A 13,520-nucleotide genomic window follows, 5' to 3' on the forward strand; every position below is an offset into this window, starting at 1 on the left:
GACTTTTAGTTCATATAGGTAAAATAGAAGTAACCATTTGTGTGTCAATTTTGCTACCTTAAGAATAACCGAATTTCCAGGTGACTAGGATATGACGTCATTAATATCTGCTTAACATTAAGTGCAATCATCCGTGTAATTTAAGATAAAAATAGTGTTAGAGTAACTAAATCATACACAGGTGAAATTGTAGAATACAACCCGGATGGAGTACACTCGACACTCGACAACTATCGCCTAATGTACAACCTTTTTTCAGAATTAGTGTTTTCATGTCATAGTGCTTAATGTCGTTAATTAAACAAAGATACCGTTAAAGATAAATTTTATACTGTTACATATCATATCATCGGGGACTAAGGACATAAATAATTGTTTTTAGGATACTACTCGGTAGGGAAGTTATTTTCTTTCATACCTACAGGTGTAATACTGGCTAGTCCAGGGCAATACACTCATGTCGCCTGCGGCTGTATTGCATGTCTACCCATACAATAAAGCCTCGTGACGTCACGGCGTCAACAAAAACATTTTGTTCAAATATGACTGGTTTTACTATAAAAGATGCACACGATGAAATTTGTGTTGAAAATATCACATAAAATGTCATGTATGGAAACTTGATTTCCAGTCGTGGATTTCTTCGAATTTATTTCAAAATGGCGGGATATAATTAGTTGTAAAATTGCAATAAAACGTCGAGGTATGAAAGAAAAATACTCTTTCATAAGTGGATATGAAGGATAGGGATATTCTACCCTCGGGATCACAAAATGTTGCAAAACCCTCGGCAAGCCTCGGGTTTTACTACATTTTGTGACCCTCGGGTAGAATATCCCTATCCTTCATATCCACATATGAAAGAGTCTTATAATCCATGACTGACTGAATTACATTTTTGGGGTGGACTTGCTTGTACGTGTCGTTTCTGTTAGGGAGGGTAGGTAAGGAGAGCCTTTTCTTTTTTGGAAGAGATTTTGCTCACTTGAATTTTATAATGCTACCTCGCTGAAGCATACTGTCTCAAACACGAAGTTGAAAACGTCCTGTTGTTGCAGGATATTGAAAATGTCGACAGGAAAAGTTCCTTTGAAGGTGAGGGTGAGCTCTCAGAAGGAACTGTAAAAACCGTTAGATCTGCAATGTCTTAGTAGATCTGTGATGATTCATCGCCGACGAAGGATATTTTTCCTCTATCAAAAACAGGAGCAGACGATTTTGTAGATTCCTTCAGTTACAAAAGTAACTTACTCAACACCTTTACCACCATAGCAAAGTTCAAGCTTCTTGTTTTTATTTTAAGGTAAAAACATCAAAAATAATTGCTTGCGTCCCTAAAAAATCATGGCACTATCTTATACATGGAATGAGGCCCTTATTGCGCATGCACTAAATAGATGATTTTATATTATTTTTGTGTTAATTAGACATAAACGTATATGTATATACATAATTAAACACCAATTATTATTCAAATGAAGATTATCGTTTATGTTCTGTCAGCGAATGAGCATCTTTTAATGATTGTTGAATATAAATCAATGTAGAACGAATTCACGATTAATAGTTCCATATTAGTCGCCTTTAGCCATGGATATCAATATGGTGAACATTTGTCCGTAACAATAGGCGTTCAAGATGGCAGTGACGATAGGTATATTAATACCAGGTATCTGGATATGAATTAAAAACCACAAAGCGTGTCAATGAACGTTTTAGTTAGAACGTAATGAATTTTCTGTTGTATCCAAATTTACTTTATACCTATGGAGTAGTTTCGCAAAGATAACGATTCATAATTACAGTATTTTGGCCTGTTACATTTTTTTAAATCCGCGTTGGTGGCCTTGTAATTACAAAACGTTTTGGGCCGAAGTTTATTTTGATTGAAGGACAAAATTGGGTGTGTAATGCAAAGTTCTTGTCTTGCTATATCAACCTTAATTAAGTGTTACTTTAAATCAAAGTCCATGGATAAAGAAATAATAAATGAAAAAATAAGATATATATCAAAATAACTAGCGCGCATTTTGATGATTGTCTGAAAGCTCTTGCATCTATATAGGGCATATATTCAATCAGATGACAGGTAATGCTTAAATAAATGATAATTAACTAGTGTATATTGGTAAACGAAATAAGAAATAAATCTTTACATTTACTGAAATCAATTTATTTACGCAGCGAATGAATTTCATGTGATCTAATCGTAAAAGCAATTAGGCTGACATTGTATCAATTTCAATTTATAGAGTTTTAAAGGAATTAACATGGATGAAAACGTTTTTTATCATTAATTTATAAACCTAATATGTACTTTCTTAATTTAATCTCAGCCATTTAACATTTAAGGCGCACTATGATTTCGAAACATTTTTTTTTATTTCTAAACCAAACATATAAAATGAATTTAATTTTTTAGAGAGACCAACCGTTAATACTGCACTAATTATTACCCTCTAAACAATTTCAAATAGTTAAATTAAATGTAATTTTCATAACGCGGGTCGTCTTATGTTTCCAAGCTTCGTAATAAATGCCACGCAATAATTGACTACTTATCAATGCGCTGCATGGCAAAATAGCAAACTGAACCATCTTTGTTAACACTGATTTATGCAAGGAGTCTTGGATTTGAAATTAATCTTTGTCTATGGATATAGATGATTTGCCGTTAATATTATTCTTATTATTATCCCTTTTTATTGCGGAAATGTAGTGGGTCTTTAAAATTGAAATATGAGGAATTCAATTTTTATTTCTGAATTTTCTTTCTGTCGTAGAATTTTTACCCAAGATTAACTCCAGGTTTCTTTAGTTAATATGTTGTTTTTCACTATCATGTCGGCACAGTCATAGGATAAACTGTTATAATGAAATATAAACTTCAATCCGTTACTTTTCATATTTCTGCTCTAGGTATCATATGAGTGACGTTCTCTTCTATAAACAAAACCACAATTTGCTGATACTTTTTAGTAAAGAAGAAAGTTTCTCCTACTTTTCTCCAAATCCCGTCTCGATATTAAACCTATTTTAATTACAAGTGATTATTAAGAACAATTTATCTCAATGATGATAAATCATCGCCAACTGTAACCTTTGATGCGTTATTGAAACACATTCCCTTTGTCTGCTCCATCTGTTTTCAGGATCATTATAATATATCATACATACCAGGGGAAGCAATAGTATTATCATGCCTGCATTGATCAGCAGTTTAAAATACATTTCGTTTTATCATTTTCAACTATTAGCTATCCATATTATTTCCTTTTTCATGGCTGTGACCGTCATACTGTTCTGAAGATATACACAACTATTCTACAGAATGATTACCCCGATAGAACACGTTACAATTTTAGAACGTTCATTGTTCATTTGTTGATCACAAATATAATGGATGTAGTAAAAATTTTAGGTACATTTTCAGTCTTTTATATAGAAGGTTATGTGAAACTTTTATGTATTGAGATCGAGGTACAGCATGTTAGTGTGTAATAACAAATGTTCATTTCTCGTTTGTTATCGTGCCACAGCCCCAATGCGACAAATAATTCGCAAAAGCATGGTCCTAGGTTTGTTATCTATTAATATCTATTAATTCCGCCCATAAAGCAATTCTGGTTCATGATGAAAGGCACAGGTGTTATATATGGAGGCCTTAGTTTACAAATGTGATCACCGTTATGGGTATACAAATTATAACAGACCTAGTGCTACGATATAAAGCATCGACTATGGTAATTGTGTTATTGTGCCTACATACAAGGTTAAAAGCCATACTGCGTGAACGATGCAATACATTCACCAATATCTATGTAAATATTCTATTTAACTATAATTACACCACATGTTGTATGTAATTAAATGTAATATTTACCTTGTGTGTATTTAACAGATGATTCCCTATATTGTAACTATTTTAAGATGATAACGTTACTCTGTATTTGCGGGGAATCATGTCACGTCGTTGTATATTATAATAACCGCCTTGTTATTAAATCTCTCCTGACATGTTAAGGACTCCACTATGTCTCTCATTGGAATATCTTGAAACGCTTCCAAAAATTGAAATGAGTACCATTTTTACAATAATGAATGTACTTAATTGTGAAAAAGTCGGACACTGTGTACTTGTTTACGCAACGAAATCGTTAAAGCCTAACTCTAATGTTTCTTTCATTGTTATATCACGCTACCTAAACTCGCTGCTACCAAAATGGAACGCTGTTACCCAAAAGAGAACACTGCTACGCTGTTTCGGCCAGGGGACATAACCCAGAGCCTTTCCTCTCAAGGACGAGCGCTAAACCGAAGGCTTAAAGTGAGGCGTCGTCAAGGGAGACGTTAGGAAGAACAAAGTTAGTCAGGAAGAATAGAGAAGATTTGAACCAAAATTTAGTCGCCTTTTGCGATCATGCAATAGATACAGCAGGTACAATTATAACGCCCTACCTACAAATATGTCCTAAGTGGAAGAACTCTGCAGAAATAAGGCACATATCCAGATTTTCCAGTTTACTTAACATTTCTAATATGAATTATGCACAGAACAATGATATTTAAACAGTTATGTCACTATTTTTTTTCATCGGGGTATGAAAGAGGTTTCTGTTTGTTTGCAAACTGTGTGAATCTGTGTAACGAAATTTCTTTCATAATCAGATGAAATTAAAAAATAGTGACATCAATGTTTACTAATTCATTTTCCAAACTACCTGATAAAAAACTTTTACAATTTCATTGATTTTCCAAGTGATATTTATCCAAATCAATACGCAATGATAACGTTTCTACTGTGACGTCACGATTCTTGGATATTTTAATTAAGCATTGATGTCACATTTTTTTTAATTTTATCGGGGTATGAAAAAAAAAAACTAATCCGCGTAGCGGATTCTCACAAAAGTTTGATAACAATTTTTTTTCATACCCCGATAAAATTAAAAAATAGTGACATCAATACTTATAACTAATTTTATACTCTATTTGATAAAATGAAGTATGTTTAAATGTAACATTATAGTGATTTTTCATGGGATTCTTTTTTCCCGAATTAATACGCAACGTCAATGTCTCTATTGTGACGTCACGATAACGTCGGGGTTTCGCGCCATTCTCGGATTTTTTTTCATAGTTGTATGCAAAAAAATATATTGGCCAATCAGAAAACCAGATTTGATATGAAAACAAAGGAAAATTAATTATTAGTGATATGAAAAAAATGAATCGGCCAATCAGAAAGCCGTATTTAGTATGAAAACAAAAACTAAATAATTAAACACATGCATATATAAACAAAAGTTATAAAGACTATATCTACAATGTATATCTATCGTGTGTTAAGAGGTAAAGTTTGTTTTCATAAAGATATATACATTAAATCGTTGCAAATTATTGTAGTTACAATAGGACAACTATGAAATAGACATTTGAATATTCCTACTGTGTTAAACGCAACCATATAATTATAGTGTAAACATGCATTACTAGCATATAGGTCAAAGAATGAAGTAAACATCGTAAAAAGTAATTGATGCAGTAGATTGAAAGCATTGACAATGTAGAATTAATGAAAACACTGCTTCTTTGTCGAGAATTGGAAGGATATCAGGGCAAAGTTCATCAATGGTTCTCCTTACAAAAGCATTAGTTGTAGAAACATCTAAGCTAAAGATGCTACACCGCTGACAAATTGTATTTTTTCTCAAACAAAACCAGAACCAGACGAATTAGTACTTTTCTCCAGTTTCAAAAATTACTTACTTTACATCATTACCACCATTGATAAACTTGAGCTTCTTATTTCACTTCAAGATTAAAACATTTAAAATAATTCATTACGTTCCAGAGATGTTCATGGCACTATGTCACATACATAAATGAAGTATTGAAATGAAACACATCCGCCAAAAGCAAAACAAGTTTTTTTTTTAATATATTATTTTTGTGATAATTAGATATACATTAATATGAGTTAAAATAAATTATAGTTCAAATCATTCGTATCGTTATACTCTGTCGGCGGTAGAGCATCTTTAAGGAATTTCTATTACTTCTGTATTACTTTCCTTGGACATTGTTTAATCCAATATTTAGCCCAGGTGTTCTTGTCATATTTGAAAATAGGATGACAATGACACCGAGCGAATCTGAATATGATGCACTTCTCGAGACCAAACTTTATGTACCAAGTTACAAAGGCAGTGTGTGTCACATCAATTACTTATGTGTAAAATACAATGATACAGTCTTGAATGAAGCGATGAGTCAGCCATATTGGATTTACAAAAAGCACTGTCAGCTTAGCACCACATTAAAACGCATTGAATATGTGTTGTGCACTGTATGTTTTACATTAAACTTTCACTTGGCACAAATGCACGTCTTTTTAATTCGCAGACAACAGTTGCAAAATACACAAGTCATTTATAATTGTTAGGACACTATTTTAAGGATCATTCACGTTGACTAATCTTCACGATGTATAGAATTTATTAATATTCCTCGTGTAATCTGCTAGTAAATAATAGATGACGGGACGTATTTTGACCAGCCCACGCAAATATTTACTTATCTATGTCTCTAGTCAATGTTAATTATGGTCTGACTTACCAGTGTGGTGCCTTCTATTGTCTCAATATCGCGGTAATTTAATACGCTTATGCATTTTAAATTGCACCATTCTAACGAATGAGGTTTTTTTTTGCAAAAAGAAGAGGGAACTATTATGTTCATAAAGGAGGCTATTCTCTAATACATACACAATCAGTAATTAATTCCATATAGGGGATAGTGCCATGGTTTTTTTCGGACGTAATGAATTATTTTTGATATCTTTATTTTGAATTAAAATAAGAAGCTCAAACTTTACAATGGTGAAAATGGGGTAAAGTGAGTAATGTTTGCAACTGAAGAAAAAATACTCTTGTTTTTGATAGGTAAAAATACCATTCGTCGACGATGGAGATGACAAATGGTGTTTAATGAACATATTTTTTCATCGGTAGAAATTATGTAGGATTAGGAAGAGGTTTCTAATGCAGGATTAACCAACATATTTTCTTTGTTAAAAGGGAGGTAACTTTGATTTCTACATATCAATATCACTAAAGATGTTTTCACTGTAAACATAAAACAAACACTACAAAGTTGACGCAGGTGAGATGCATGGTGTTTATTGAGTTAACTTGTATGTAAACAGTTGTATGTGGATATTTGGTAGTAATCAGTGGTGTCTCGGATTGAATTCACGAATTCTGAGGTTTTACACTTGAATTGTTTTAGAGAACATTGATATACTTGTTTTAATGTAGTATGTGTTCTATTTATTATTTTTGAGTACCGACAAAGGGGCAATCTAGTTAAAATTAGACTTGTAATTCCGCTCCACTGCGATACTCTACGTTACGCTCCAATACAGTATCGTAGTGGAGCGGAATTACAAGTCTAATTTTAATTAGATTGGACAAAGGGGCAGATCGCCTCGAAAATTCGACGATTGTTTCTACACACTGTTACTTCTTATATTACTTCCTTTATATATCAAAGATAATCCACTGCTGGCAAACGATATTTTTTCTCTATCAAAAACAGAAGCAGACGTATATGGGTTTTTTCAGTAACAAAAAGTTTACTCACTTTACACCATTTTCACCACTGAAAAGTTTGGGCTTCTAATTTTACATCAAAATACATATACTAAAAATAATTATTGCGTCCTGAAATCATTCCGTGGCACTATGTCCTATGTGGAATGAAGTACTTATTGCGCATATACCAAACAAAATAGACTATTTTATATTATTTTTATGATAATTAGACATATATATATATGTTTAAATACGAATTATTATTCAAATAATGAGTATTTTTTATGCTCTGTCGGCGATTGAGCATCTTTTATGTAGTATTTATTAAAAGATAGTTACATATCGTTAAATACTTTTTAATCCTTTCGACTATCTAAATATTTCTCAAAATGACATTTGGAAACATTTGACTTGGATAACTGTTTTAATTATTTTTACTCAACTCCATTTGACACCAATATTTACGAGGTCTTGTTGACCAAAATAACCGGCAATGTTTTGATTATTTCTGTTCATGTTTCAGAACAATGGATACCAGAATCCCCAGTCACAGCTATTTCTTATATATTATAGTTGCGGTAAGTGAACTTCAGACTTGTCTATTTCATGGTGGAATTTCGGAGGTGTTTTAGGAAAGATAAAAAAAAAACCGATTTGCGTTACCTGAATTTCAGACTTCTTTTTTAATATTTGCAGTTGAAATATAGATAATGAAACTAATAAAACATCATAATGAATGCAAATATTTTAGAATGAGTTATGAAAGTTTTCTTTGTAAACGTTGCACGAACGGTGAATATATGTGTTAAAATAAACGGACAATTCTAATAAATAATCGCTGTTCTATATACTGAAGGTTACTAAACGCCAGGAAAATATCTCTAAATCGTTCATCATAATTTCCGTAATCTAATTATGAAACTGTTGTAAATACTAATGATAACGACTGAATAATTAATTAGCTATCTTTTTCGTCTGAAGATGTGTTAGATATGTATGTATATACACTAAGGCTAATGATCCTTTTAATGTGTATACAATTAACCTTGTATAATCAGGTCTATGTAGGTCTCAGACAGGGCACCATCTTCGCCACTCGGGCGCTTCGTTAGCTGGCCGCACAACATCAGATAGAATCAAGCCAGCAGGTAAGTGTATAATACCTACAGTCATTATCATCATCAAAATAATTCATTTCCTGGTGGTTTTTTTTTATTTTCATTTTTTAATCATATTTTTTATTTTTGTTTGATAATGCTTTTATTTTCAACTTATTTTTTTCTTGAGAAATACATGGCAGAGATATGTTTTTACGAAGCTCAGAAACGTCAAAGAAATTAATTTTAAATTAAAACAGTAAATGAATAATTGAACTAAATGCGTTCAATTAGAATCCGCTAATATGTAATTATAACATAAGTATTGAAACAAACTAACAAGACTAAATAAAATACTGTTAAAAACGAAAGCAAATAGGTAAATACATAAATAAAACATGATTAATTAATGAATCAAAAACAGATAACAAAACAACAGAAAAATAATGTAGGAGATACATATTAAAAAAGAAAAGTCAGCAGTCTATTTGTGAACTAATATTCATATTCAAATAAAAACATATTTTGGACTTTAATATTATGAATATTCAACCATCGAAACTGCTCTTATGGTTCAATTGCAACTCAACAATTTCGAGAAACTATAGCTGGATCGTACGAAGAAAGATGTAATAAGAACACGTTTTGTAGAGAACAAAGTTATGATAATCGCTTTCCATGCGAAGAAGCAGGAAATAATTACAGCCTTCATCAAACACTGAAACCATCCTTAGAGGCATCAATCTTAGTCAAGTTTAAACTCATCGGAGGTATAGCGCTCCAATATACAATACCTTTGATATTCCATAACATTCAATATAACAGTAAAACTGTTCTATGCAGCAATAAATTAAATTTGGATCTTATCGCTTGTCGTAAATTAATTAAAAACTTTCTTTGGGAAATTGTTGATGATTAATATTATTTCATCGGGTTTTTTTTATCTTGTGTATTTTTTGTTTTATCCATATTCTAACTTTTTGCAGCTTTACGTTATGATATTATAACCCGTTAAAATAATAAAATGGTAATGCGTTTTATATGCTTTGTAACAGTTCAACGTTTTGTTCAATGCAACCTGTATAATATGCCGTATATTGCATATGTATTACATACATATACAATAAGAAGTAAAACAAAATAAACTAAGTTAAAGATGTAGATATTTCTGTGTCTGTTAGACAACTTGATTAGCCGATTGGGATGCTAGCCATGACTAAACCAGTACTTCATAAGGTAATTTGTCCTGTACGTGATATACCGAATGTCAAACTCACCTCCCTTGTATGTCGTGATAAAAGGATACTCCCTTTTGTTACACGATTCCTTCCATTTTATCATTTACCCACGCTATTTAGTAAAAAAGAATGAAAAATATGATGGAAGAACTTAATCACCAAATATAAAACAGCAAACATGCTCCACATGCTTTACGTGAATTTCACTTGATGCATTTTCTTGTGACATTCCCATGAATTTCATCAGGAATATTTCACGTGAAATTCATTTTTCGCACCGGTTCACGTGAAATTTACAAGAGGAAACGTTGCCTGTGCAGTGTACATACAGTATTTGATGAAAACAGGTCATGACCAAAAGGTAGATTTGTTGACCGAATTTAAAGCCCATACACCAGCAGGAATCGTATACAAATGGAATATGAATATAATTAAACCTGTTTGTAAAACGCGCAAGTGACAAAGAAAAATGTCTTGAAAATCTAGAGGCCTTTTGAATGAGGTACAATTTGGTGTTGAAAATGGTCTTTTGTGACCGCAAGAAACTGGTCATTAAGGCAAGTTTTATTGTACTAATAATTTAATAACTGTTTGTAACACAAGTACACGGAATCACAAATCACGATCACCGCGTAAGAGTAAAATTCCATGTACCTATTACATAATCATAAAAATAAAAGGATAGGTAATTTGGGATTTTTTTTTATATATCAGACCCCCCCCCTGAAAAAATTGTTTCTAGCATCTCCCTGAGTATTTTTCGCATTAAGTTGAACGTTTGTTCCCATAAAGAAGTGTTGATGTAACAACTGAGAGAGTTTATCACATAAGTGGCCCAACCAACCATGTCATACTGCCATGTCATAAAAACCGTAAGACACACGTGTAATAACACTATTATGACGCCACATGTAATTTTTGCGTCATAAGCTATATATGACGTCGCATGATTGTTTCAGTAGACGGAAACATCATACTGGATTTCTACTGTTTTATATAGAGACGAAATTAAAAATCTGTGATAAATATAATCTTACACTCGTAACTGTGTGATATAAAATTTATCGAACTCGGGGCATATCAAATTATTGAATTTGTTTGTTAAATTTCATATTACATATCTCTCATATAAGATCCTCTACAGATTTCTCATTTTGCTTAATGTTCTATATTAAAAAAGACCAATGATTGGTTTGCCCGTTGTCAGGATAATGTTACCAGGTGGTTATGCTCTTCGGTGTCTTTATGGGGAAAACACAAAAAATGTGAAAAATGGCAAGTAAATTCAATTTTCGGATGTCAAAAAAAACCGGAAAGCCAAAAGTTTGCTTTGATTGTCATAATGTCCTATCAATTGTTAATTGAAGACCGCCTCCTTTTTTCGAATTTGTTACGGGTTGGGAATGAATATAAAATAATAACAAGAGTCTAGATTGTGATTTAATGAGTGGTTACGCAGACACACGAAATTAAATGACCACGAAAATAACTTTGTTTACAGTAAAGAAAACTGGTATATTTGTGTTATGTCTTGTTTTGTCTCAGAAATGCTGGTTCATTTTATTGATGACATTATTGTAAACCAACCTTTCTATCGCGGCTACCAAATTTCGCGTTAATATTCATTGTTTGTCGAAAATGAGAATATCTGAACAACTTTAAACGAGGATAAATTCATAAGGAGTATTGATGTTTAGGTAGAACGTTCATTAATAAGGGGACTGTAACAACACAAGAATTTTTGACAAAATTCATTGTAATTCATGTCTTAACAAACCCCAAAGGTTTGTATAGAATGGTCGATAGAGTATACATGAATAGATTTGACCTCATGATTGACCTGTTTGCATCTCTACTTTTCACCCTTTAATCTATGTGATGGAGCATTATTGGACACAGTCGACTGTGACGGTTCAAAATCATATCTGGGTTGTGATTATTTGCATGATGTTGATTTGGAAAACCCTGCATTGAATCTGTATACCAAAAAATCTTTTGAAAGCTCAATAAAATAAGGAAGCGTCATCAGGCTTCCGTGAAGATTTTCTGAATTAACACTGAAGCCAAAAGAATACATAATGCAACCATTGTATGATGTCATTCAACCATCAATTATTATTTCCTGTGTCCGGAAACTCTTTAATTGACTTTTATTAGTGGCGACTTTAGTCCGCCATCTTTACTACGATAGGTGTAAAGGCTATTTACCATCGTTATCCACACCAGGAAACAATTAACATGCTAAATATCTATAATTATATTGTTATCAGCTTGTTATTTGACAATCAAATGGAGTCATATCATTATTGGATTGACATTTATTAATATCGGGCATAAAAAGTCGTAGCACGTGCGACTATCTATAACTGTAACGCGATCTGGCTGTTACAAGTATCACAAGACTTAAAACAATATTTCTTACCTGTAAACTCGTCTGCAAAGATCTTTGTATGGTTTGGGCAATATCTGACTCCGATATTCATTAAGAGTGTAGACTTAATTCAAAACTCAAATTTAGCTTTCACAACTGATAAAACTTAGTTTTTCGTGAAATAGTGACCTGGTCTTCAATCGATTCTTTTTAACTAAGTCTTAATATATCAGGTTGTCGTATTTGATATATTAGATACATCCCTGATTCAAGTATGTTTTTTTTTTATATTTTTAGTTTTTGTATCCTTTATTATTATTATCTTATGTCGTTTACCTAATCAATGTTATATTGCCCATAGGTTTAGAATAATCTATTACGCTTTCATTGAAGCTATACTGAAAATATCTACTTTGCATTTAGTATGATAATAAAAGGAAAACTATTGATGTCTCGGGGATGATGTTTTTGCCATATTTCCTTTTATTAGAATATTACGAGTAAGGAAGGCTCTTGTTTGAAAAGTATAATTTGACGGATTGTTAAATTGTTTTAGTCACTTGAAATGTTCATATGAAAAAAAAACAGTACGTTAAATATATCTTTGTCAAAGACATCAGAAATATATACAAAAAAATACTAAATCTACTCAACAAATATTGAAATTATTTCCTATACCAATTATTATCAACATCAGAGCTATGATCCAAAGGAACAAAGGAACAAGACTAGATTATTGTCTAAATCATTACATTTACATAATTAATGGCAAAGTTCGTAATGAAAATTTACTGAGGCTGGAGCCTAATTAAATTACACTGTTTCAACAAAGGCAGTAAAACGATTTTTATGGCGGCACCTTTATCGGATGACAACGGCGCTAACCACCGAGCATCTAAACTCGACAATTTATTTAAAGTAGATTATATTTGTTTCTATATTTGAATTAACCAATAAGGTTACAGGTGACATCATAAATATGTCAGTTAGGTTTCAAAACAGTCGAAGATAAGATGATGATAAAAACACTAATGTCATCGATAATTTTTATTGTTTTTTTAAGTTGTAAAGTGAAATAAAATTAAAATACGTGGCGTGTTAGTTACGGTGCCAAAGATGAAATGTAAAATATGTCCACGATAATCGATTTCCATATTGACTGTACGTTCATTGTGAGGCCCCACGTGACTTGTCAACACATCACGTGACTTTTTATTGC

The sequence above is a fragment of the Argopecten irradians genome, chromosome 16 (genome assembly GCF_041381155.1).
Source record: "Argopecten irradians isolate NY chromosome 16, Ai_NY, whole genome shotgun sequence".
NCBI lineage: Eukaryota > Metazoa > Mollusca > Bivalvia > Pectinida > Pectinidae > Argopecten > Argopecten irradians.